Raw genomic sequence first — 23,140 nt, forward strand, 5'->3', positions numbered from 1 at the left:
TTAATTCATGTTAGTTTTTGACGTAAATAGTTAAGTTTGGCTAAAATTTGTTTATTTATGATTTAGGATTTAGTCAGTGGTGGGCCTAGTTTACAAGAAGTATCTGCTTCAAAAGTGGCCTGATATCATAGATATCAGGCCCAAGGTGGGCCTGATATATATGATATCAGGCCCAATGTGGGCCTGATATATATGATATCAGGCCCAACGTGGGCCTGATATCGATAATGTGTTATGTGGTTAAAACTTTGCTTTTACATCATACCCTTCCTAGTTTGAGCAAAATTACAATTTAACTACAGAAAAAGATTATGGAGTTGCAAATTTACTAAAATAGTTTGTAATTTATTTATCAGGGATGATCATATAACTGACGAAATTCTATCTGAGATATGGAATACTCTTGATGCAACTTCTAGCATTGGACATGCGGATAATGTAGGAGAAGTATCCAGAACAAATATTCCATCATCTTCACAGTATAGTTGTGTGCATAACACAAATAGAAATACAAATAGTAATTTCACATTTGATCTAAATGAAGAAGCTAGTATTCAAGAAGATGAGGTTCTGAACCCGTGTGCAACACTTGTTGATTACTATGAGCCTAGTTGGAGTGAGGAGGAAGGGTATTATAACCGAAATGGAGAGGAAATGCAATGCAATACAGATGTACAAGAATTCTTTGCTGATGATATGCAGATTGAACAATATGAAATATCTCAAGAGCAGTATAGTGACTTAGAGGAGGAGTTCCCAATAGCTGATGATCCATATATTCTAAATTCTCGATTGCTCCAAAGACCAATTGAAGAGGCAACAGATCAGCATGAATTTTTTGTAGGACAGATATTTCAATCTCGACAAGAGTTCAAGAATCAACTTGTGAAGCATGCCATGGTTAAACATATGAGATATAACCCAGTTGACACTAGGAAAAATAAAGTAAAAGCTGTCTGCTTCAATCAACCGTGTAAGTGGAGAGTAGTTGTCAGGGGGGATGTCGAGTTCATTGTTACGAAATATATAAAGGAACACCAATGTGGCACCATTAGGGAAAGTGCTGATCATCAAGCATGCTCCTCATCCTTTGTAGCTTCTTTTGTTGAAGAGCAATTTCTTGCTAATGAACAATACAAGTCAAGTATGATTATAGCAGATATAAAAGCCAGGTTCGGAGTGACCATATCCTACAGAAAAGCTTACATAGCTCGAGAGAAAGCGATGAAGAAAGTTGTTGGAGATTATGATCAAGCATATAGAGATCTTCCACTATATCTGCGTGAGTTAAGAGTAAGGGATCCTGAAACTTATGTTGCACTACACAGGAATGGGGATAATCAGTTCCAACGATGCTTTTGGGGTTTTGGAGCTTGTAGGAGAGTATTCAGGTCTTATCTGCGTAAATTAATTGGAATTGATGCCACACACCTAAGAGGCAAATATCCGGGTGTGTTGTTGATGGCTACATCAATAGATGCTAATGACAATGTCCTCCCAGTAGCGTTTGGAATCGCTGAAGTTGAATGTGGGTCTGCATGGGAGTGATTTCTGGATCATACGAAGAGATTCTTTAATGTTGATCCAGAGTCAATGAGTATAGTATCAGATAGACATCGTGGCATTATAGAGCAGTTAGGAAAGTCTACCCTACGCCCATCATGCTTTTTGTTGCCACCACATGTCTTGCAATATGGTAATAGATACTGGCAGTAGGTTAGGTTTAGGGTTGTTTTGGGCAGTTGCTCGAGCAAACACAACACTACAATATGATCTCATAATGCAGTCCATGCTTGAAAACATCCGGATGCTCATAAGTGGCTTCGGAACATTGACCCTAAAAGATGGGCTAATGCACACTTTAGTGGGAGAAGGTACACAATGCTAACCACCAATTGTGTAGAGAGTTTAAATGCTTTGTTCAAGGAGACGCGTGAACTTCCGATAAACAGGTTAATTGATAATACCCGAAGAAAGGTAGCTCAATGGTTCTGTAACCGTAAGGAGGAAGCGTCGAAATGGTATGTAGCGTTGACACCTCATGCTACCAAAGAAATGCAATCAAGGAGGGAGAAAGCTAGACGATATAAAGTCCACCCCTACTCTCAATCCGAAATGGAAGTAGAGACATGGGGTGCTTCATACATTGTTGATTTGGAGAGGAAATATTGTAACTGTGGGGAGTTTCAAATTTCAGGATTGTCTTGCTCACATGCAAATGCCGTCATAATTCACCGAAATATGGATACACTCCCATATTGTGAGCATTACTTTCATTCACATAATTGGAAAACGACATACATGGATCGTATGTACCCCTGTCGAAGCAAAGAATTTTGGCCTAGGGGTGTCAACAACATTATAGTGCTATGTCCCCGTAGCCTTGTGCAGCCTGGTAGGCGAAATAAGGCAAGGATCGAGTCAAAACATAATGGGAAGGTAAAAATCAAATGCAGCAGGTGCAAACAACTGGGCCATAATCGGAGGGCCTGTAGAATGCCGCCATCCCCGGGATCTTGACTGAATTGTAAATTGGAGGAGTTGAGGCATATGTTTTGTATGAAGTACATAAATAGGTTTGTAAGACAAACAGTTGTTAAAAGTGATGTTTCTGTTATATACGTTTATGGAGTATTTAGTTTGTGTTACAGTTTTATGGTAGGTATGAGAAGTGTAAACCATCACCTGCAAGGCAGAAATAATACTTCACACCATATCTCCATTGTGTCAAATAAAAATGCGATACATTTCAATTCAACAGGAAGGGGTTCGTAATTTCAAAGTCACATTAATATGTAGTGAAATATAGATGTGTTAAAACATGCACAAAGGGAGTGTAGTAATCCATTCCATAGGGTAGAAAAAGAAAAGGTGTGCACTGTTCCGTGCCTACTGGCACGGTGCCATACTTCCTAATCCATGGTGTATAAATTATGTTTGACACCATAAATACCATCTTCCCACCAAGACCTTCACAGGGGACTTGATTTTATGAAAATCCAAGTAGGGGAGGGCCATCAGTGGGTTTTGGTCAAAACCCACTGATGGACCTAGACACATCGGATTGGACCCATTTCAGCGCTAGTGGTATTCTGGAGTTGCAAGGACTCAGAATCTGGTGGCAAATCATTATTTAAATATTTATAGGTGCTGGGAAAAATTTAAAATACAATCAGCCTCCGTTGGGCCTGATATGCTTGGATATCAGGCCCAACGTGGGCCTGATATGAATATCATTTAATAAAGCAGTATTCTATCTCCCCCTAATAAAAACTCCAAGCATTCTTACAGGGGCCTGATCAAAATAATAAAATAACATCAATTTTAATAGTCACATTCCATAGGGTAGAAAAAGAAAAGGTGTGCACTGTTCCGTGCCTACTGGCACGGAGCCATACTTCGTAATCCATGGTGTATAAATTATATTTGACACTGTTAGTTAGAGCCCTAGAGTCAATCATTTGATGATTGTATGGACTCATTGTATCATATTCTTGTATATTAATAAAGGCATTTGTTTGGTTATTATACTTATTTGTATTAGTGCCAAATAGACTAAGTATAATAGCGTCCTTGAGTAGAAGGTTCATACCTATATCAATCGATTAGTTGAATCGATAGTGAGATGATATAGGGAACACTACTCTAAATTATTCCTAGTCGAGTATTAACATTCAGGGACAATGTTAATGCAATAAGACTAGCATGTAGGTCAGCTCGATGACTTGATCTCACAAGTCATGGATATAGAGATATCAAGCTGACACATGGGTATACATTGGAGAATGCATACTGAATGACCCGCCATGAGAAAGTTGTTGGTGCAATCATGCCCTGGAAGTTTCAATGTGTTGATAATTATTTAAGTTTAGGTTAATACGGTGGAACTAACATGCATTGTGAGTTTGCAGGAGGAGTTTCTTGCAGGTCAGAAGACCAGATGCAAGAGAAGACCAAGAAGGTCGAGGACTGGATTCTTGGCAAAAAAGAGTTCTTGCAGGTCAGAAGACCAGATGCAAGGCAAGAGAAGTCCAAGAAGGTCGGGGACCGGATTCTTGGCAAGAGAAGCTCCTGCAAGTCACAAGATTATGTGTGTGATAGGCTCACTGTCAGAGATCGACTGGAAAATCGATTCAGACATGGCTGTGCGGCAAATTGCCTCTGAATCGATCAGCCGATCGATTGAAGGTAAGGCAATCGATCGGCTGATCGATTGGTAAAGTTCTGCGCAGCACAGAATGTGTCTGGATCGATCAGCAATCGATTGGCCGATCGATTGGTAAAGTTCTGCGCAGCACAGAATGCGTCTGGATCGATCAGCCGATCGATTCAAGGGATTGAATCGATCGGCCGATCGATCCGTGAACATTCTGTGCGAAGCACAGAATCACTCTGAATCGATCAGCCGATCGATTCAAGGTATTGAATCGATCGGCCGATCGATTCACGTAGCTGCGAATTTCATGAGCAAGCGCTTGAATCGATTCAAGTCAAATAAAAGAATCTGCACCGTCGATCTTGACGCGATGGCTTCCAACGGATAGTTGTGAATCGATTGGAATATGACCTCAATAGATCCACGGCGACGGCGGCGTGAGAAACGGCTAGTTTTCTCAACGTATAAAACACGGGAAGAAACTGGAAAACAAACACAACGAAAAATATACTGTTCCATTGCTCTCCAAGCCTTTTGAAAGCTCTCAAGTGATCAAGATTCAAAGCAAAGGGTTCAAGCTCCTCTCCACTACGTACTGAAATCTCACCTGCAAAGAAGAAGCTGGTTAAAGCTTGTAATCCTTCTCTACTTCTTCTTTGTAGCGTTTGTGATATTTATTTTGAAGAAAAGGGAGAGGTGTATTTCTGTTAAGGTTTCTCCGACTTCGGTGTGATTCCGAGAAGGAGGGTTTTTGATAGTGAAAGAGTGTGAGTGGTGTGGATCCTTGGATTAGTCACCTCCTTGAGGAGGTGGATACCAAGTAAATACCGGTGTTAGCATTGCCTTCAGATTTCCGCTGTGCAAAACAAAGTTGGTCAGAAAAAGAAGTGAGTCATTCACCCCCCCTCTAGCTCAACCGATCCTAACAAGTGGTATCAGAGCATTGGTTTGCTTTTGAGGATTCATCGTCAAGAAAGCACAAGTTAAAGAGCTACAAGATGTCAATGAAGGAGGGACATAGTACTTCACGACCACCATTCTATGAAGGCAATTTTGCTTATTGGAAGAGCCGCATGGAACACTATCTCATGACCGAAATTGATATGTGGTTCTCAATCACGGAGGGATTCATGGCGCCAACTGAAAATGGAAAAATGCTTGAGTCATCCAAGTGGACTGTTGAACAAAAAATGAAGGCTCAAGCAAATGCAAAGGCGATTGTGACTCTTCAATGTGGATTAAGCTCGGAACAACTCAACAAAGTTGGACCCTTTAAGAGTGCCAAGGATTTGTGGGATAAGCTTATTGAACTAAATGAAGGCACCAAGGATTCAAGAATTGCAAAGAGGGATTTGTTGATAAATCAACTTCAAAACTTCACCATGAAGGATGGAGAAACGGTAAGCTCACTACATGGGAGATTCAAGGAACTCCTAAATGGTCTTCATTCAGTTGGAGAGAGTGTGGAGAACCGAGATCTCATAAGGTATGCTTTAAAATCTTTCCCAAGAAACTCTTTATGGTCATCCATGGTGGATGCTTATAAGGTTTCAAGGGATTTGTCAATAGTGAAATTGGATGAATTATTTTGTGAACTTGAATTGCATGAGCAAGCTAACACAAGCCATAAGGAGAAAGGTATAGCCTTGGTTGCAGGTGAAAAGAGCAAAAAGAAGCACAAGGAAAAGAAAAAGGAGAAGAAGGAGTCATCTTCAGAATCCGAACAAGATAGTGATAGTGATAGTGATGAAGAGCTATCATCAAGTGAAATGGCAAACTTCGTTCGAAAAATGATGAGACATTCAAGGAAGTTTGACAAAAAGGATGTTAAGAAAATCTTCAATGATGAGAAAAGAAAAGGTAAATCTCTTGTGGATTCTAAGAATAAAACTGATGTAATTTGCTATGAATGTAAGAAAAAGGGGCACTACAAAACGGAGTGTCCAAAGTTGAAGAAGCAAGAGGAAAAGATCAAGAAAAAGAAGAAGGCGTTGAAAGCCACATGGGATGACTCATCATCAAGCTCATCGGAAGAAGATGAAAGGAAGAGCTCAAAGCATATGACTCTCATGGCCTTAAGTCATGTAAAAGATAGTGAAGATGAAGATAGTCATGAAGAAGATGTGGAGTCTTCAAGTGAGTCATCTTCTAGTGATGATGAGGTAATTTCTCCCAAGCTTGATAAGATGTATGCCACCATTGCATGCTTAACCAATGCACTAGCTAAATCAAAAGGGAAGGTCAAAAGATTGCAAAATGAATTGAAATCACTCAAAAATGAAATTGTGCCATGTGAAAGTTGCATGCTTCATGAAAATGACAAAAATGATGTTGATGATCTTGAAAAAGAAAATGTATCATTGAAATCACAAGTTGATGATCTTAGATGTGCTCTAGTAAAATTTACTTCAAGCTCAAAATACTTAGACATGATTCTAGGAGCTCAAAGAGGCGTGTACAATAAAGCGGGACTAGGTTTCAAATCTCAAGATAAGGAAGTTAAATTCATGTCCCTAATTAGTAGAAACCATGCTTCAAGGGTTAAGGTTGTTCAAGCTTGGGTACCCAAGCAATTTGTTATTGATGCTACCGGACCCAAAGTGTGGGTACCAAAACATTTGGTTCATCGTGTTTAAACAGGCATGCGTAAAGGGGGAGCATCCAACAACATGGTTCGTAGATAGTGGATGCTCTAAGCATATGACGGGAGACTCATCAAAATTTTCATCATTTAGACACAAAAGTAAAGGTACCGTTTCTTTTGGTAATAGTGGTGAGCTAAAAGTTATAGGAATTGAAGATATTAGAATTTCCGAGAAATTTGTAATAAAAAATGAGTTACTAGTAAAAGGCATGGCTTTTAATCTCTTGAGTGTTAGTCAACTATGTGACTCGGGGTATAGAGTTGAGTTCAACTCATCTCAATGCCTAGTCAAACATAGTGAACTAAACACCAATGTTCTCATAGGCCATAGAAAAGAAAATATTTATCAAGTTGAACTATTTGGTGCTACTAATGTGTTTGCTAAGTGTCTCATGTCCAAAGAAGAGGAGACGTGGCTTTGGCACCAGAGACTCACTCACACCAACATGAAGAATATCAAAAATCTCTCAAGGAAGGAGTTGGTGCACAGATTGCCAAAGTTGAAGTTTCAAAAGGACAAAATATGTGATGCATGTCAAATGGGTAAGCAAACCAAAGCTACTCATAAAGGTAAAAATGTTGTAAGTACTTCAAATGCTTTAGAGCTCATTCACATGGATTTATTTGATAGTAGCAAATATATTTCTTTAAATGGTAATAGATATTGCTTTGTAATTGTGGATGATTACACTAGATATACATGGGTGTTTTTCTTGAAACATAAGGATCAAACTCTAGATGCCTTGATTGCTTTTTGTAATAGAGTAGAAAATGAAAAAGCTCATAAGATAAACAAAATAAGAAGTGATCATGGAGGTGAGTTTGAAAATGATAGATTCACAAGTTTTTGTATGGAAAAGGGGTACAAACATGAGTTTTCAACCCCTAGAACACCTCAACAAAATGGAGTTGTTGAGAGGAAAAATAGGGTGTTACAAGAGGCCGCTAGGAGCATGTTAAATGAATATTCACTACATAGTTTCCTATGGGCCGAAGCAATCAATAAGGCTTGTTATGTCCAAAATCGAACTTTAATACATAGGTTTCTAGGAAAAACACCTCATGAATTGTGGTTTGGTAAACAACCTACAATTAAGCATCTTAGAGTATTTGGGTGTAAGGTCTATATTCTAAACACCAAGGATCACTTGGGAAAGTTTTCCGCTAAGGCGGATGAGGGGATTCTTGTAGGATACTCAAGTCATAGCAAGACATACCGAATTTACAACAAAAGATCAAAACTAGTTGAAGAATCACTAAATGTTATATTTGAAGAAAATCCCTCTTTAAACTCTATAAGAACAAACGATGAAGAATTACAATTTGAGTTAGAAAAACTAACACTAAATGAGGTAAATCATCAAGGAGAAGAATATCAAGAAAGTGATGGTGAGAAAAATGAACCTTTGCCACTTGAACTCGAAATTATAAGAAATCAAGACTCAAAACCTACTAGGACTCATGTAAATCATCCCTTAGATCAAGTAGTAGGAGACATTACTCAAGGAGTGAGAACTCGATCTTACTTTAGAAATGAAGGAAGTCAAGTTGCCTTAATATCTCAAATAGAACCAAAAACCATTGATGATGCCTTGTTTGATCCGGATTGGATTTTAGCAATGCAAGATGAATTATCTCAATTTGAGAGAAGTCAAGTTTGGGATTTAGTCCCTAGGCCTAACAACAAATCAATTATTGATACAAAATGGGTTTTTAGGAACAAACTTGATGATAAAGGGATAGTGGTGAGAAACAAAGCTAGATTGGTCGCTAGGGGTTGCAATCAAGTAGAAGGGTTGGACTATGATGAAACTTATGCACCCGTAGCAAGATTGGAGTCAATTAGAATGATGTTAGCCTTTGCCGCCCATAAGGGCTTCAAATTGTACCAAATGGATGTAAAATCAGCATTTTTAAATGGTGTAATAAAAGAAGAAGTATATGTTGAGCAACCACCGGGATTTGAAAATTTGGAGTGTCCAACCCATGTATATAAACTTAAAAAGGCCTTATATGGACTAAAACAAGCTCCTCGGGCTTGGTATGAACGATTGTCAACATTTCTAGTATCAAAAGGGTTTCATAGAGGAAAAATTGATCCTACTTTATTCTTGAAAAATAATGGTAATGATTTGTTTGTGGCCCAAATATATGTAGATGACATTATTTGTGGTTCCACAAATAAAGATTTTAAATAAATTATTAATCACATGGAGAGTGAATTCGAAATGAGTTTGGTTGGTGAGTTGACATTTTTCCTAGGATTACAAATTAAGCAAACAAAAGAAGGCATTTACATTCATCAATCCAAATATGTCAAAGAGCTATTTAAGAAATTTGGAATGGAAAATGCAAAGGAAATATCTACCCCCATGGCCACAAATACTAAGTTGGATAAAGACATTGAGGGGAAAGAAGTTGACTCCAAAGTGTATCGTAGTGCTATAGGAAGTCTTCTCTATCTCACGGCTAGTAGACCGGATATACTTTTCGCCGTAGGTATATGTGCTAGGTACCAATCTTGTGCCAAGGAGTCACATTTGAGTGTCGTTAAGCGAATTCTTCGTTATCTCAAGGGGACTCAAAATGTTGGTCTTTGGTATCCTAGAACCGAAACTTTTGACCTAGTGGGCTATACCGATTCCGATTATGCCGGATGCAAGTTGGATCGCAAAAGCACTAGTGGTAGCTGTCAGTTTCTAGGGTCCTCTTTAGTAAGTTGGTCAAGTAGAAAACAACATTGTGTAGCTCTCTCCACAACCGAAGCGGAATATATTGCCATGGGAGAGTGTGTATCGCAATTATTATGGATGACTCACACTCTAGAAGACTATAAGCTTACCTATAACAATGTTCAAGTACTTTGTGATAATGTGAGTACAATCAATTTAACGAAAAATCCCGTTCATCATTCAAGAACGAAACACATAGAGGTTAAACATCATTTTATCCGCGATCATGTAACTCGAGGTGATATCATTTTAAATTATGTTGGATCAAAATCAAACTTAGCCGATATCTTCACCAAACCTCTTCCCGAAGTTGAATTTAGCTTTCTTAGAAGAGAATTGGGAATGTGTTGTATTGATTAAATCAAATCCTCCATGGTCACTTTACAGGTAAAGCTTTTAGGTTCTTCACCTAAATTTTTGCCTCTCACAAACACTTAGGGGAATCTTCTTTGTGTGATTTAGATGGGGGTGAGAGGTTAGGAGCATTTATCTTGATCATAATGCTTGTTATGATGCATTAAATTGGTCAAGAAAAATGATTTTAACATGAAACATTCATTTGTCCAATCATAGGGAAAGCAAGTGTACAACTCATGTGCTCGTTGCCCTACGATTATGATTGGAAATTTTCAATTAACCATATAACAACTCACTTTTGAAACATTGGTTGAAGTGTGTTATTAGATGGGGATTATTATGAAACAGGTAGATACAAACTTCCTCATATCTTTGAAGTTTTCAATAATTTATGGTTTTGTGTAAGTTTTCACTAAGGCGAGTTCATTTTTATTAAACTTTATTTTTCTTATAATTTGGGCCATACATATAGTGTCTATGCAAATTTTCGTGATTTTTGGGGTAGTGTACATTTAGTTGTGTTTTTCCAAATCCTAGGTCTGAAAGTTTTTCAGCTGTGCTGAAAAATCAGGCTTCCCAATCGATTGGTCAATCGATTGGGCGGCTCGCGCTTGACCACAGAAGGCATCTGAATCGATCAATGGATCGATTCAGAGCACCTCGATCGATCAATGGATCGATTGAGACGCCCTTTCGGTTTTCACAAAGGGCATATGAATCGATCAATGGATTGATTCAGAGCACCTCGATCGATCAATGGATCGATTGAGACGCCCTTTCGGTTTTCACGGAGGGCATCTGAATCGATCAATGGATCGATTCAGAGCACCTCGATCGATCAGTGGATCGATTAAGACACCCTTTCGTTTTTCCACAGAAGGCGTCTGAATCGATCCATGGATCGATTTAGCCTTTTGTTCAACTTTCACAGAAGCATTGTGAATCGATCTACCGATCGATTCAATTACTCTCAATCGATCGGTCGATCGATCTAAGCCCTAAAACCCGTCTTAAACCCGTGGATCCGAATCAATCCCTTAATTTTTTTTCTCTTTCTCTCTCTCGACGCGGTTTTTGCCCTAGGCGACTTCCTAGGCGACGGTTCTGCCTGTCTCGATCGTCACTCCAGCGTGCTTCTCCGGCGAAGAGGAGCTATTCCACTTCTCTTCCAGTTCTCTCTCGACGCACTGGGCAGCTCCTTTCCTCTTCTCCGCGTCCTCACACAAAATGCGGACTCCAAACCTTAAACCTAGGTAAAACTCATTGCTCTACTCCTTGTTGTTCCTTTTTGCTCCTATTCTTGACCTAATCTGTATTTTTGTGTGTCTTTGTGCATTGCATTATCCCTCATGCCTTGCATTACTTGCATTACCCTTGAATCTTTGCATTACTGTCAAACCATTCACTGTCCCTTCCTCACGCACTTTGTATTCCTTCCTGTTCACTGTCAACCCTGGGCATCTCGTGCATTTGTTTTCTATCCCACAGAAAGAAACAAAAGGTCCGTGAATCGGGCGAAGGGTCGTCTGTTCCTTCCTCACGTCCTCAACCTCCCACTGACCCTAGGTTTCCAAATGCTGCAATGCAACAAGCTTTCACCAAATATGCTTTCAAACTTATACCCCCTAGATCAGTTGATTTACCATACTATAGGACATCCTGTTTTGATACCTATAATAGGTTCAAGCATTATAAACTTGACTCCTTGTTGACCTGTGAGAGGGACGTCAATATAGGTCTTGTCTCCGAATTCTATAATAATTTACACACTTCCGATGGTGTAAATTATCGCACTCGTGTTGCAAAACGGAGCCTGGACTTCTCTTATGAGATTCTTCAATCTTATCTCGAATGTCTACCCTCAAACAATGATTTGGTCTTTTATCCGAATCTTCCCGATGAGCTGCCTCCACCTTTTGAGCATATTAGCATTGCCTTCATGCATCAGTTCTTCTTTGGTCGTCCTCGTCCGGATGGGCCAGATGCTCATATCACTAAGTTTTCTTCTCTTGAGTTATCGGCTGAAAATGCCGCTTTGTTTAAAGTGATCATCAACTGTCTTTTCCCCATTGCCTCTCGTGCTCTAGCCGTTCTACGACCGCCTCATATGTTTGCTCTCTATGCCATTCGTCATTCCCTCGACATCAACATTTCTCTGAATATCTTTCATTGCATCATCCATTTCACCCAGCCCGTGCAGCAGACGATACATATGCCTTTCGGGCATCTGATCACAGATTGGCTGGGGTCTCAGAAGGTTGATGTCTCGCGGGGACGTTTGGAGCACATGACCGTGGCTTATTCTCGGATTTCTTCACGCTCCTTCAAGAAGTCGGGTCTTATTGGTGGTCCAGCTGGAGTTAGATGGATCGACGGTCGTGCTTTTGGGGAGGGACCCCGAGCTCGCCACAGGGGGGAGGCACAGGCCTTGGCTCCTGCGGAGGATGAGGCTGAGGAGGAGTTCCATGGGCCAGCTTCTCCGAGTTTTGAGGAGACGGTTTCCACTCGCCTTGAGGAGCTGACCCTAGAGGTAGCCAGCCTACGTACCACGATAGATACCGTGGTCCAGCAGCAGACTTCGATGCAGCGGACTCTGGATACTGTGGTCCAGCAGCAGACTTCGATGCAGCGGACTCTGGATACACTGGTGGACTTAGTGGGCTCGTGGGTGACGGTTCACTCGTCTCAGTCTGGTCCATCCACCGCCCTTGTTCCCCCTGCTGAGGATGCCCCTGATCTTGACTCTGCGGCGGTTCCTGCTCCGGCTACTACGTCCGCTCCAGCTGCTGATCCTGATCCCACTCCTCCTGGAGATGAGCTTATCGAGTTTTATGTTCCTATATGATGTATTTTTATCTTGTTGTATGGATGGTTGTTCTGGAGTCCTTTTTGTGAACTCTCTTTTATTTTGAATGTATGATATATTTTTTTTTGCTACACTCTCCTTTTGATTCTACATTTCAGTGTTGTTATGTTCTGTTGATATATGTGTTTTAGGAGGAGCATTCCTCGGATTTATCATATTTGCCTTGTGCACTTATTGAGGGGGAGTTATTTGCTTTTGATTTTTGACAAAAGGGGAGATCTATGTTGAAGTTCATGCTTATTGCTTATGCCTATCTTAGTAAATTAAAATCAAGCTTACTGCAATTATGCAATTATTATTTCAGCAAGCTACAATCATTATTTATCATTGTATTGGAAATTAGCCTAAACTTAAATAGATTGTCAAACATAAAAAAGGGGGAGATTGTTGGTGCAATCATGCCCTGGAAGTTTCAATGTGTTGACAATTATTTAAGTTTAGGTTAATACGGTGGAACTAACATGCATTGTGAGTTTGCAGGAGGAGTTTCTTGCAGGTCAGAAGACCAGATGCAAGAGAAGACCAAGAAGGTCGAGGATTGGATTCTTGGCAAAAAAGAGTTCTTGCAGGTCAGAAGACCAGATGCAAGGCAAGAGAAGTCCAAGAAGGTCGGGGACCGGATTCTTGGCAAGAGAAGCTCCTGCAAGTCACAAGATTATGTGTGTGATAGGCTCACTGTCAGAGATCGACTGGAAAATCGATTCAGACATGGCTGTGCGGCAAATTGCTTCTGAATCGATCAGCCGATCGATTGAAGGTAAGGCAATCGATTGGCTGATTGATTGGTAAAGTTCTGCGCAGCACAGAATGCGTCTGGATCGATTCAAGGTACTGAATCGATCGGCCGATCGATCGGAAAGGATCTGAATCGATCACCGATCGATTCAGGATTGAATCGATCGGCCGATCGATCCGTGAACATTCGAGCAGAAGTCACTGAATCGATCAGCCGATCGATTCAAGGTATTGAATCGATCGGCCGATCGATTCACGCAGCTGCGAATTTCATGAGCAAGCGCTTGAATCGATTCAAATGCTGCCCCAATCGATTCAAGTCAAATAAAAGAATCTGCACCGTCGATCTTGACGCGATGGCTTCCAACGGATAGTTGTGAATCGATTGGAATATGACCTCAATCGATCCACGGCGACGGCGGCGTGAGAAACGGCTAGTTTTCTCAACGTATAAAACACGGGAAGAAACTGGAAAACAAACACAACGAAAAATATACTGTTCCATTGCTCTCCAAGCCTTTTGAAAGCTCTCAAGTGATCAAGATTCAAAGCAAAGGGTTCAAGCTCCTCTCCACTACGTACTGAAATCTCACCTGCAAAGAAGAAGCTGGTTAAAGCTTGTAATCCTTCTCTACTTCTTCTTTGTAGCGTTTGTGATATTTATTTTGAAGAAAAGGGAGAGGTGTATTTCTGTTAAGGTTTCTCCACCTTCGGTGTGATTCCGAGAAGGAGGGTTTTTGATAGTGAAAGAATGTGAGTGGTGTGGATCCTTGGATTAGTCACCTCCTTGAGGAGGTGGATACCAAGTAAATACCGGTGTTAGCATTGCCTTCAGATTTCCGCTGTGCAAAACAAAGTTGGACAGAAAAAGAAGTGAGCCATTCACCCCCCCTCTAGCTCAACCGATCCTAACAAAAGTATCATGGATCGTTATATGAGTGTCATATACTTTCTCATGTGGCTATTAGTATGACTATTAGTCCTTAGACCTGAAGTCACCATGGATCCCTACATAAGGAGTTATGTACTTTGGTTTCGTCAAACGTCACCCGTAACAGGGTGGACTATAAAGGCGATTACTGGGTATGTAACAAATTATGCAGAGGGATGTGAGTGATGTAGATGGGATCTATCCCTCCCATATGACGGGAGTGACATCAATATTCTTGATAGAGTTAGACCACGAAGTGCATGGCTATGCCCAAATGAGTCAACAATAGATGTTGAGCTCATTTGATCGAGTGAGTCTACTTGGAGTTCAAGATTTAGATTGATTAGAGGATGACATGGTCTATGTCTCATATTGATCAATCTAGATGTCTAGGATAGAAGGACAATGACATATATTGTGAGGAGTCACAATTAGTAGTCACAAGGTGATGTCGGATCTCGACATTCTTGTAACTTGGGTAGTAATGATGTGTTTCTAGATACTGCTCATTACTTATGCTCCTAAATAGGTTTATGGCATTGCCAACGTTACAAGAACCTATAGGGTCACATACTAAGGACAATTAGATGGAGATTTGGTTCATATGATGAACTAAGAGGATTAGATTCATTTGATGAATCATATTGGATTAAGAGTAATCCAAATTGGGCTAATTGAGTTGGACTCAAGTTGATTCATGTATTCAATGAGTCTAATTTAGATTATGACTCATTAAATCAACTTAATTTAATGAATTAGATTCATTATATTAAGTTGGCTTGAATCATATGGTTGGATTAGATCAACCATGAGAGATATTTGATCAAGTTTGACTTGATTTGGGAGGAAGAGAAAAAGTCATGTTTGACTTGACTTTTTGCCACATCACTAGTGAGTTGGCAAGATGTGGACCAATAGGATTGCTCCACATCATCAATGTGTGCCACCTCATGGAGGTTACAAGCCTCCATAGCATTTAATGTGGCCGGCCCACATTAAATGAGGAGGTTACACTTGTTGCCATGTCATTTAGTGAGGTGGCAAGATGTGGACCAATAGTGTTGATCCACATCATCCTAGAGTGCCACCTCATGGGGGTTACAACTCTTAATGGTCTCCACATTAATTGGAATTAATGTGGGGGTTACACCTCCTTGAAGGTGGCCGACCACTTGAATGTGGAGAGGATAATTTTCATTTTGAAGATTGATTCTATCATTCACTCTTCTTCTTCCTCCTAGAGTTCTTCTTGCTCTCTCCCTCTCCTCCTTCCTTGGCCGAACCACATAGGTGCTAGCACACCTTGGTTTTTGGTCACCTCCATCTAGTGTGTCCGTGTGGATACTTCTAGAGGACCGTACGCTTGACGGTCTTGAGATCCGGCACCATTTGGACGAGCGGGATTCGCGTGGGGCGCGCATCAAGGGTAATGATCTTAACTTTAGTGTAGATCTAAAGTTTTACAAACTCGTACAAGAAAAAGGTTTTTCGAAAAGTTTTGTTTCCGAATCTTTGCAAGAGATCCATGGCTTTGGGTGACTCGGGGTTTCCGCGACGCGGAAAAACGGTTTTCGCGGCCCGAAGAACCCAACAGTGGTATCAGAGCCACGTGCAAAGACTTGTACGAGTTCGTTTGTATTTTTATGAAAAATATACCTTCTGTGATTTTCTGTAAAAATTGAGTTTTTAGAGTTTTTATGAGTAATTTTTCCGAAGAAGCGAAGCACAAGTGTCTCGGCACTTGTAGGCTTCGGCTACCGGAAAGTTTTCTTTTAAACGGCTTCGTTTTGCCCCAAATCCGTTTGGGACAGCGGGGTCGGGTGCCATTAGATCGCAAAGGAGCAACTCACGATGGTTAGATCGTGGGTAGGGTTACTGCCCCTAACCCCGCAAGGGGATTTGCTCCGCGATTGCACCCGAATTCGCTAAAAACGAACCCGCCGGGAAGATTTTTCCGAAACGGCAATGTCTCGGCCCAAATCGTTTTGGGACAGCGGGTTTAGGCGCTGTTGGATCGCAAAGGAACCCTCGCGATGGTTAGATCGCGAGTAGGGGCGCTGCCCCTGGGCCCCGCAAGGGGATCCGTTCCGCGATTGCGCCCGAAACCGCTAAACGGGACCGCCGGAAAATTTTACTTGTAAAAATTTTAAAAATTAATTTTAAAATTATAGAAAATTATGAAAATATATAATTTTGAATTATATATAAATTTTGTGATAGTCATGGCCCAAAAACCCAATATGATTGGTTGTATTGTAATTCATAATACGGCCTGCGTGTCGTTATGTGTTTGCACGTGTTGTATGTTTTTATTTATTCGCGACCTGCGCGTCGTGCCTTCTCTTATATTCTTGTTGTAAATTAGATTTAGACTCGAATGTAACTCGAGTTTCAAATTGTAATGTACAAATTGGAGCGGTGGAGGGTCCACACGAGACGGAGTTCCGAGGCGGGCACGAGCAACACAAGGTGGTCAAAGGGAGGAACTTGGAGAAGCTGTTGACCCTAGGTTTACCATTCGATCTTCTCATTGGCTTGAGAAGATCGTAGTAGGGCCATGACTAAATCACAAATAGATTAATTAATTAATTGTTATGTATTTGATGCATGTTTAATAATTAATTAATTAATTAGTGCCTTAACGATTAGATTAGATCTAAGTCGTGCACATGATGCACCCTTGCGATTAGATTAGATCTAAGTCGTGCACAAGATGCATCCTTCTCGATTAGATTAGATCTAGATCGAACCAACTCTAAAATGCCTAACCGTGCCGTGATACCTATCACTACCTCGATCACATGTATTGTTGAATCTGCCAAAGCAGAGCAATACATATTATCTTGGTAGGGTACAGAGGGACAATCTTGGTCCCGCCTATCAACGCATGGGTGAATACAAACTCAATTAGATTGAGTATTCCTAGTTGCTCGGTTAGATCGAGTCAACTATAGGCATTCTTCCAACGGTTGGAAAAGATAGGTCAAAATCACATCTGTATTAACTCTCGGGCGTATTAGCCAAAGCTAACTCGAGTTTTAATATAAATGCGGATATTGATCCTATAAACAAGAATTGCATAGAGATGTAATTGGTAATCGTTACCTACCGATCATACTAAGCCTTGGGCGTATTAGCCAAAGCTAACTCAAGGGTTAGTATGATGTGGATCTTGTCCCACAAGAATTATAGTATTCAGTGGGAGCATCATTTAGTTAAAGGCCTAATTAAATGATTTTAAAAGAATATGATATTTATTTCTGCAAATTTTCTGTTGTAGATAACCATGACGTCGAACACGAATTCCTTCTCCCTGCGATCTGTCCTTGAGAAGGACAAGCTCAACGGAGCGAATTTCCTAGACTGGTACAGGAACTTGAGAATAGTTCTCACCCAAGAACGTAAATTGTACGTTCTGGAGCAGCCCATTCCGGAGGCTCCTCCTGCCAATGCCCCGCGAGCCGACAAAGATGCTTACAAGAAGAATCAAAACGACGCATTAGATGTGTCCTGTCTAATGCTCGCGACCATGAACTCAGAGCTTCAGAAGCAACATGAGTTGATGGGCGCTTACGATATGGTTGAGCATCTTCGCCAACTATATCAGGGACAAGCGAGGCATGCGAGATTTGAGATCTCTAAGGCACTGTTTCAGTGCAAGATGTCAGATGGGGCTCCTGTAGGTCCTTATGTACTCAAGATGATTGGGTACATAGAGAACCTACAAAGACTGGGGTTCCCACTTGGCCAAGAGCTGGCCACTGACTTGATCTTGCAGTCCTTGCCGGATAGCTATAGTCAATTCGTTCTCAACTATAACATGAACGAGATTGACAAGCCACTGCCCGAGCTACTTAGTATGTTACGAACTGCTGAGATTAACCTTAAGAAGGTTAAGCCCATTCTGATGGTCCAGAAGCACAAGGGCAATGGCAAGCCCAAAGGTAAGAGAAAGCCTCAAACCAAGGGCAAAGGCAAGGCATTGAAGCCTAAAGGAGGGGTCTCCAAGGATGCTACCTGCTTCCACTGCGGTCAGACCGGGCACTAGAAGAGGAATTGCAAGGTATACTTGGAGGATCTTAAGAAGAAGCGAAGTGAGACTTCCACTTCAGGTATATATGTTATAGAAGTCAATCTATCTATTTCTACATCATGGGTATTAGATGTGCTTCTCACATTTGTACTGATGTGCAGGCGCTGAGAAATAGCAGAGCATTGGCAAAGGGCGAGGTGGACCTACGAGTAGACAATGGAGCACGGGTTGCTGCTGTTGCTGTAGGAACTTATTAGCTATCTCTGCCCTCTGGGCTTGTACTAGATTTAGATGATTGTTGTTATGTACCTGCTCTTACTAAGAACATAGTTTCAGTTTCTTGTTTAGACAAGAAAGGATACTCTTTTATAATAAAAGACAAATGTTGTTCTGTTTATTTAAAAGATATGTTCTATTGTAGTGCACCACTAATAAACGGACTCTATATTCTAGACCTTGAGAGCCCTATCTATAACATTAGTACCAAGAGGTTCAAGTCAAATGACATGAACCAAACTTATCTCTGGCACTGTCGCTTAGGTCATATAAATGACAAACGCTTATCCCAGCTCCATAAGGATGGTTTGCTGGACTCATTTGATTTTGAATCATATGAGATATGCGAGTCATACCTACGAGGCAAGATGACCAAGACTCCCTTTAGTGGGCACAGCGACAGAGCGACTGATTTGTTAGGACTCATACATAGTGATGTATGTGGCCCTTTCAATGTCGCTGCTAGAGGCGGTTATAGGTACTTCATCACATTTACTGATGACTTCAGTAGATATGGTTATGTGTATTTGATGATACATAAATCTGAATCCTTTGAAAAGTTCAAAGAATTTAATAATGAAGTACAGAACCAACTTGGCAAGAGTATTAAAATACTTCGATCAGATCGAGGTGGTGAATACTTAAGCCATGAGTTTCGTGACTATTTAGCTGAGTGTGGGATTCTATCCCAACTCACTCCTCCTGGAACACCACAGTGGAATGGTGTGTCCGAAAGGAGGAATCGTACCTTATTAGATATGGTACGAACTATGATGAGTCACACTGATCTTCCGACATACCTTTGGGGTTATGCTCTAGACACGGCAGCTTTTATACTCAACCGAGTTCCATCCAAGGCCGTGATAAAGACACTATATAGGATATGGACTGGGAGAGATGCTCAGGTGTCTTTCATGAGGATTTGGGGTTGTGAGGCTTACGTTCGACGTCAAGTCTCAGACAAGTTAGGACCCAAATCCGACAAGTGCTACTTTATCGAATATCCCAAGGAAACTAAGGGATATTACTTCTACATTCCCAGTCAACACAAGGTAGTTGTGGCAAAGACTGGGGTCTTTCTAGAAAGGGACTTTGTTTCTAGAAAGACTAGTGGGAGCACATTCGATCTTGAAGAAGTTCAAGATGCGAACAATAGCACTGATGCCTCGATGGAAATTGAACTGGAACCACAAAGTGTTGTGGATGATGTTGTTCCACAAAGAGTTGAGGAACAACAACCAGTTCAAGTAGGCATACCTCTTCGCAGGTCTGATAGGGTACGTCGTCAGCCTGAGAGATACTCATTTCTCTTGTCTGACCATGATGACATTGTGCTTATAGAGGATGAGCCCACCACCTATCAGGAAGCTGTGATGAGACCAGATTCCGAGAAATGGCTAGAGGCCATTCTCGGAGCTGGAATATTCGATTCGATGATGCGATCAAACAGTTTGGTTTCATCAAGAACGAAGATGAGCCTTGTGTCTACAAGAAGGTTGTAGAAAACATAGTTGTCTTCCTCATATTGTATGTGGATGACATACTACTCATTGGGAAGGACATCCCTATGCTTCAGTCTGTCAAGACCTGGCTAGAGAGTTGCTTCTCAATGAAGGACTTAGGTGAGACATCCCACATTCTTGGGATACAGATCTATAGAGATAGATCTAAGAGATTACTTGGCCTAAGTCAGAGTACATACATTGACGAGGTACTCCTATGGTACGCCATGCTATGTACTCGACCTGATGTCTCGTATGCTTTGAGCATGACGAGCAGATACCAGTCAGATCCAGGTGAAAGTCACTAGATAGCGGTCAAGAATATTCTTAAGTACTTAAGAAGGACTAAAGAATATTTCTTGATATATGGAGGCAATGATAAGCTAGCTGTAAAGGGTTACAGTGATGCTAGCTTCCAGACCGACCAGGATGACTATAGATCGCAGTCAGGGTTCGTATTCTACTTGAATGGTAGTGCTATGAGCTGGCAGAGTTCACAGTAGTTCTACAACGTTTCCATCTTATTCGAGAGATTATCGATAGAGAAGATGTGAAGATTTTCAGAGTATCTATAGAAGCTAACATCGCAGATCCCTTGACCAAGGCTTTGACACAGAGAAAGCATGATGGTCACACTAGGTCATTAGGCCTTAGAGCCTATACTGATTGGCACTAGTGCTAGTGGGAGATTGTTAGTTAGAGCTCTAGAGCTAATCATTTGATGATTGTATGGACTCATTGTATCATATTCTTGTATATTAATAAAGGCATTTGTTTGGTTATTATACTTATTTGTATTAGTGCCAAATAGACTAAGTATAATAGCGTCCTTGAGTAGAAGGTTCATACCTATATCAATCGATTAGTTGAATCGATAGTGAGATGATATAGGGAACACTACTCTAAATCATTCCTAGTCGAGTATTAACATTCAGGGACAATGTTAATGCAATAAGACTAGCATGTAAGTCAGCTCGTTGACTTGATCTCACAAGTCATGGATATAGAGATATCAAGCTGACACATGGATATACATTGGAGAATGCATACTGAATGACCCGCCATGAGAAAGTATCATGGATCGTTATATGAGTGTCATATACTTTCTCATGTGGCTATTAGTATGACTATTAGTCCTTAAACCAGAAGTCACCATGGATCCCTACATAAGGAGTTATGTACTTTGGTTTCGTCAAACGTCACCCGTAACAGGGTGGACTATAAAGGCGATTACTGGGTATGTAACAAATTATGCAGAGGGATGTGAGTGATGTAGATAGGATCTATCCCTCCCATATGATGGGAGCGACATCAATATTCTTGATAGAGTTAGACCACGAAGTGCATGGCCATGCCCAAATGAGTCAACATTAGATGTTGAGCTCATTTGATCGAGTGAGTCTACTTGGAGTTCAAGATTTAGATTGATTAGAGGATGACACGGTCTATGTCCTATATTGATTAATCTAGATGTCTAGGATAGAAGGACAATGACATATATTGTGAGGAGTCACAATTAGTAGTCACAAGGTGATGTCGGATCTCGACATTCTTGTAACTTGGGTAGTAATGATGTGTTGCTAGATACTGCTCATTACTTATGCTCCTAAATAGGTTTATGGCATTGCCAACGTTACAAGAACCTATAGGGTCACACACTAAGGACGATTAGATGGAGATTTGGTTCATATGATGAACTAAGATGATTAGATTCATTTGATGAATCATATTGGATTAAGAGTAATCCAAATTGGGCTAATTGAGTTGGACTCAAGTTGATTCATGTATTCAATGAGTCTAATTTAGATTATGACTCATTAAATCAACTTAATTTAATGAATTAGATTCATTATATTAAGTTGGCTTGAATCATATGGTTGGATTAGATCAACCATGAGAGAGATTTGATCAACTTTGACTTGATTTGAGAGGAAGAGAAAAAGTCATGTTTGACTTGACTTTTTGCCACATCACTAGTGAGTTGGCAAGATGTGGACCAATAGGATTGCTCCACATCATCAATGTGTGCCACCTCATGGAGGTTACAAGCCTCCATAGCATTTAATGTGGCCGACCCACATTAAATGAGGAGGTTACACTTGTTGCCATGTCATTTAGTGAGGTGGCAAGATGTGGACCAATAGTGTTGATCCACATCATCCTAGAGTGCTACCTCATGGGGGTTACAACTCTTAATGGTCTCCACATTAATTGGAATTAATGTGGGGGTTACACCTCCTTGAAGGTGGCCGGCCACTTGAATGTGGAGAGGATAATTTTTATTTTGAAGATTGATTCTATCATTCACTATTCTTCTTCCTCCTAGAGTTCTTCTTGCTCTCTCCCTCTCCTCCTTCCTTGGACGAACCACATAGGTGCTAGAACACCTTGGTTTTTGGTCACCTCCATCTAGTGTGTCCGTGTGGATACTTCTAGAGGACCGTACGCTTGACGGTCTTGAGATCCGGCACCATTTGGATGAGCGGGATTCGCGTGGGGCGCGCATCAAGGGTAATGATCTTAACTTTAGTGTAGATCTAAAGTTTTACAAACTCGTACAAGAAAAAGGTTTTTCGAAAAGTTTTGTTTCCGAATCATTGCACGAGATCCATGGCTTTGGGTGACTCGGGGTTTCCGCGACGCGGAAAAGCAGTTTTCGCGGCCCGAAGAACCCAACAGACACCATAAATACCATCTCCCCACCAATACCTTCACAGGGGACTTGATTTCATGAAAATCCAAGTAGGGGAGGGCCATCAGTGGGTTTTGGTCAAAACCCACTGATGGACCTAGACACATCGGATTGGACAAATTTCAGCTCTTGTGGTATTCTGGAGTTGCAAGGACTCAGAATCTGGTGGCAAATCATTATTTAAATATTTATCGGTGCTGGGAAAAATTTAAAATA

The sequence above is a fragment of the Zingiber officinale genome, chromosome 5A, assembly GCF_018446385.1.
Source record: "Zingiber officinale cultivar Zhangliang chromosome 5A, Zo_v1.1, whole genome shotgun sequence".
Lineage (NCBI taxonomy): Eukaryota > Viridiplantae > Streptophyta > Magnoliopsida > Zingiberales > Zingiberaceae > Zingiber > Zingiber officinale.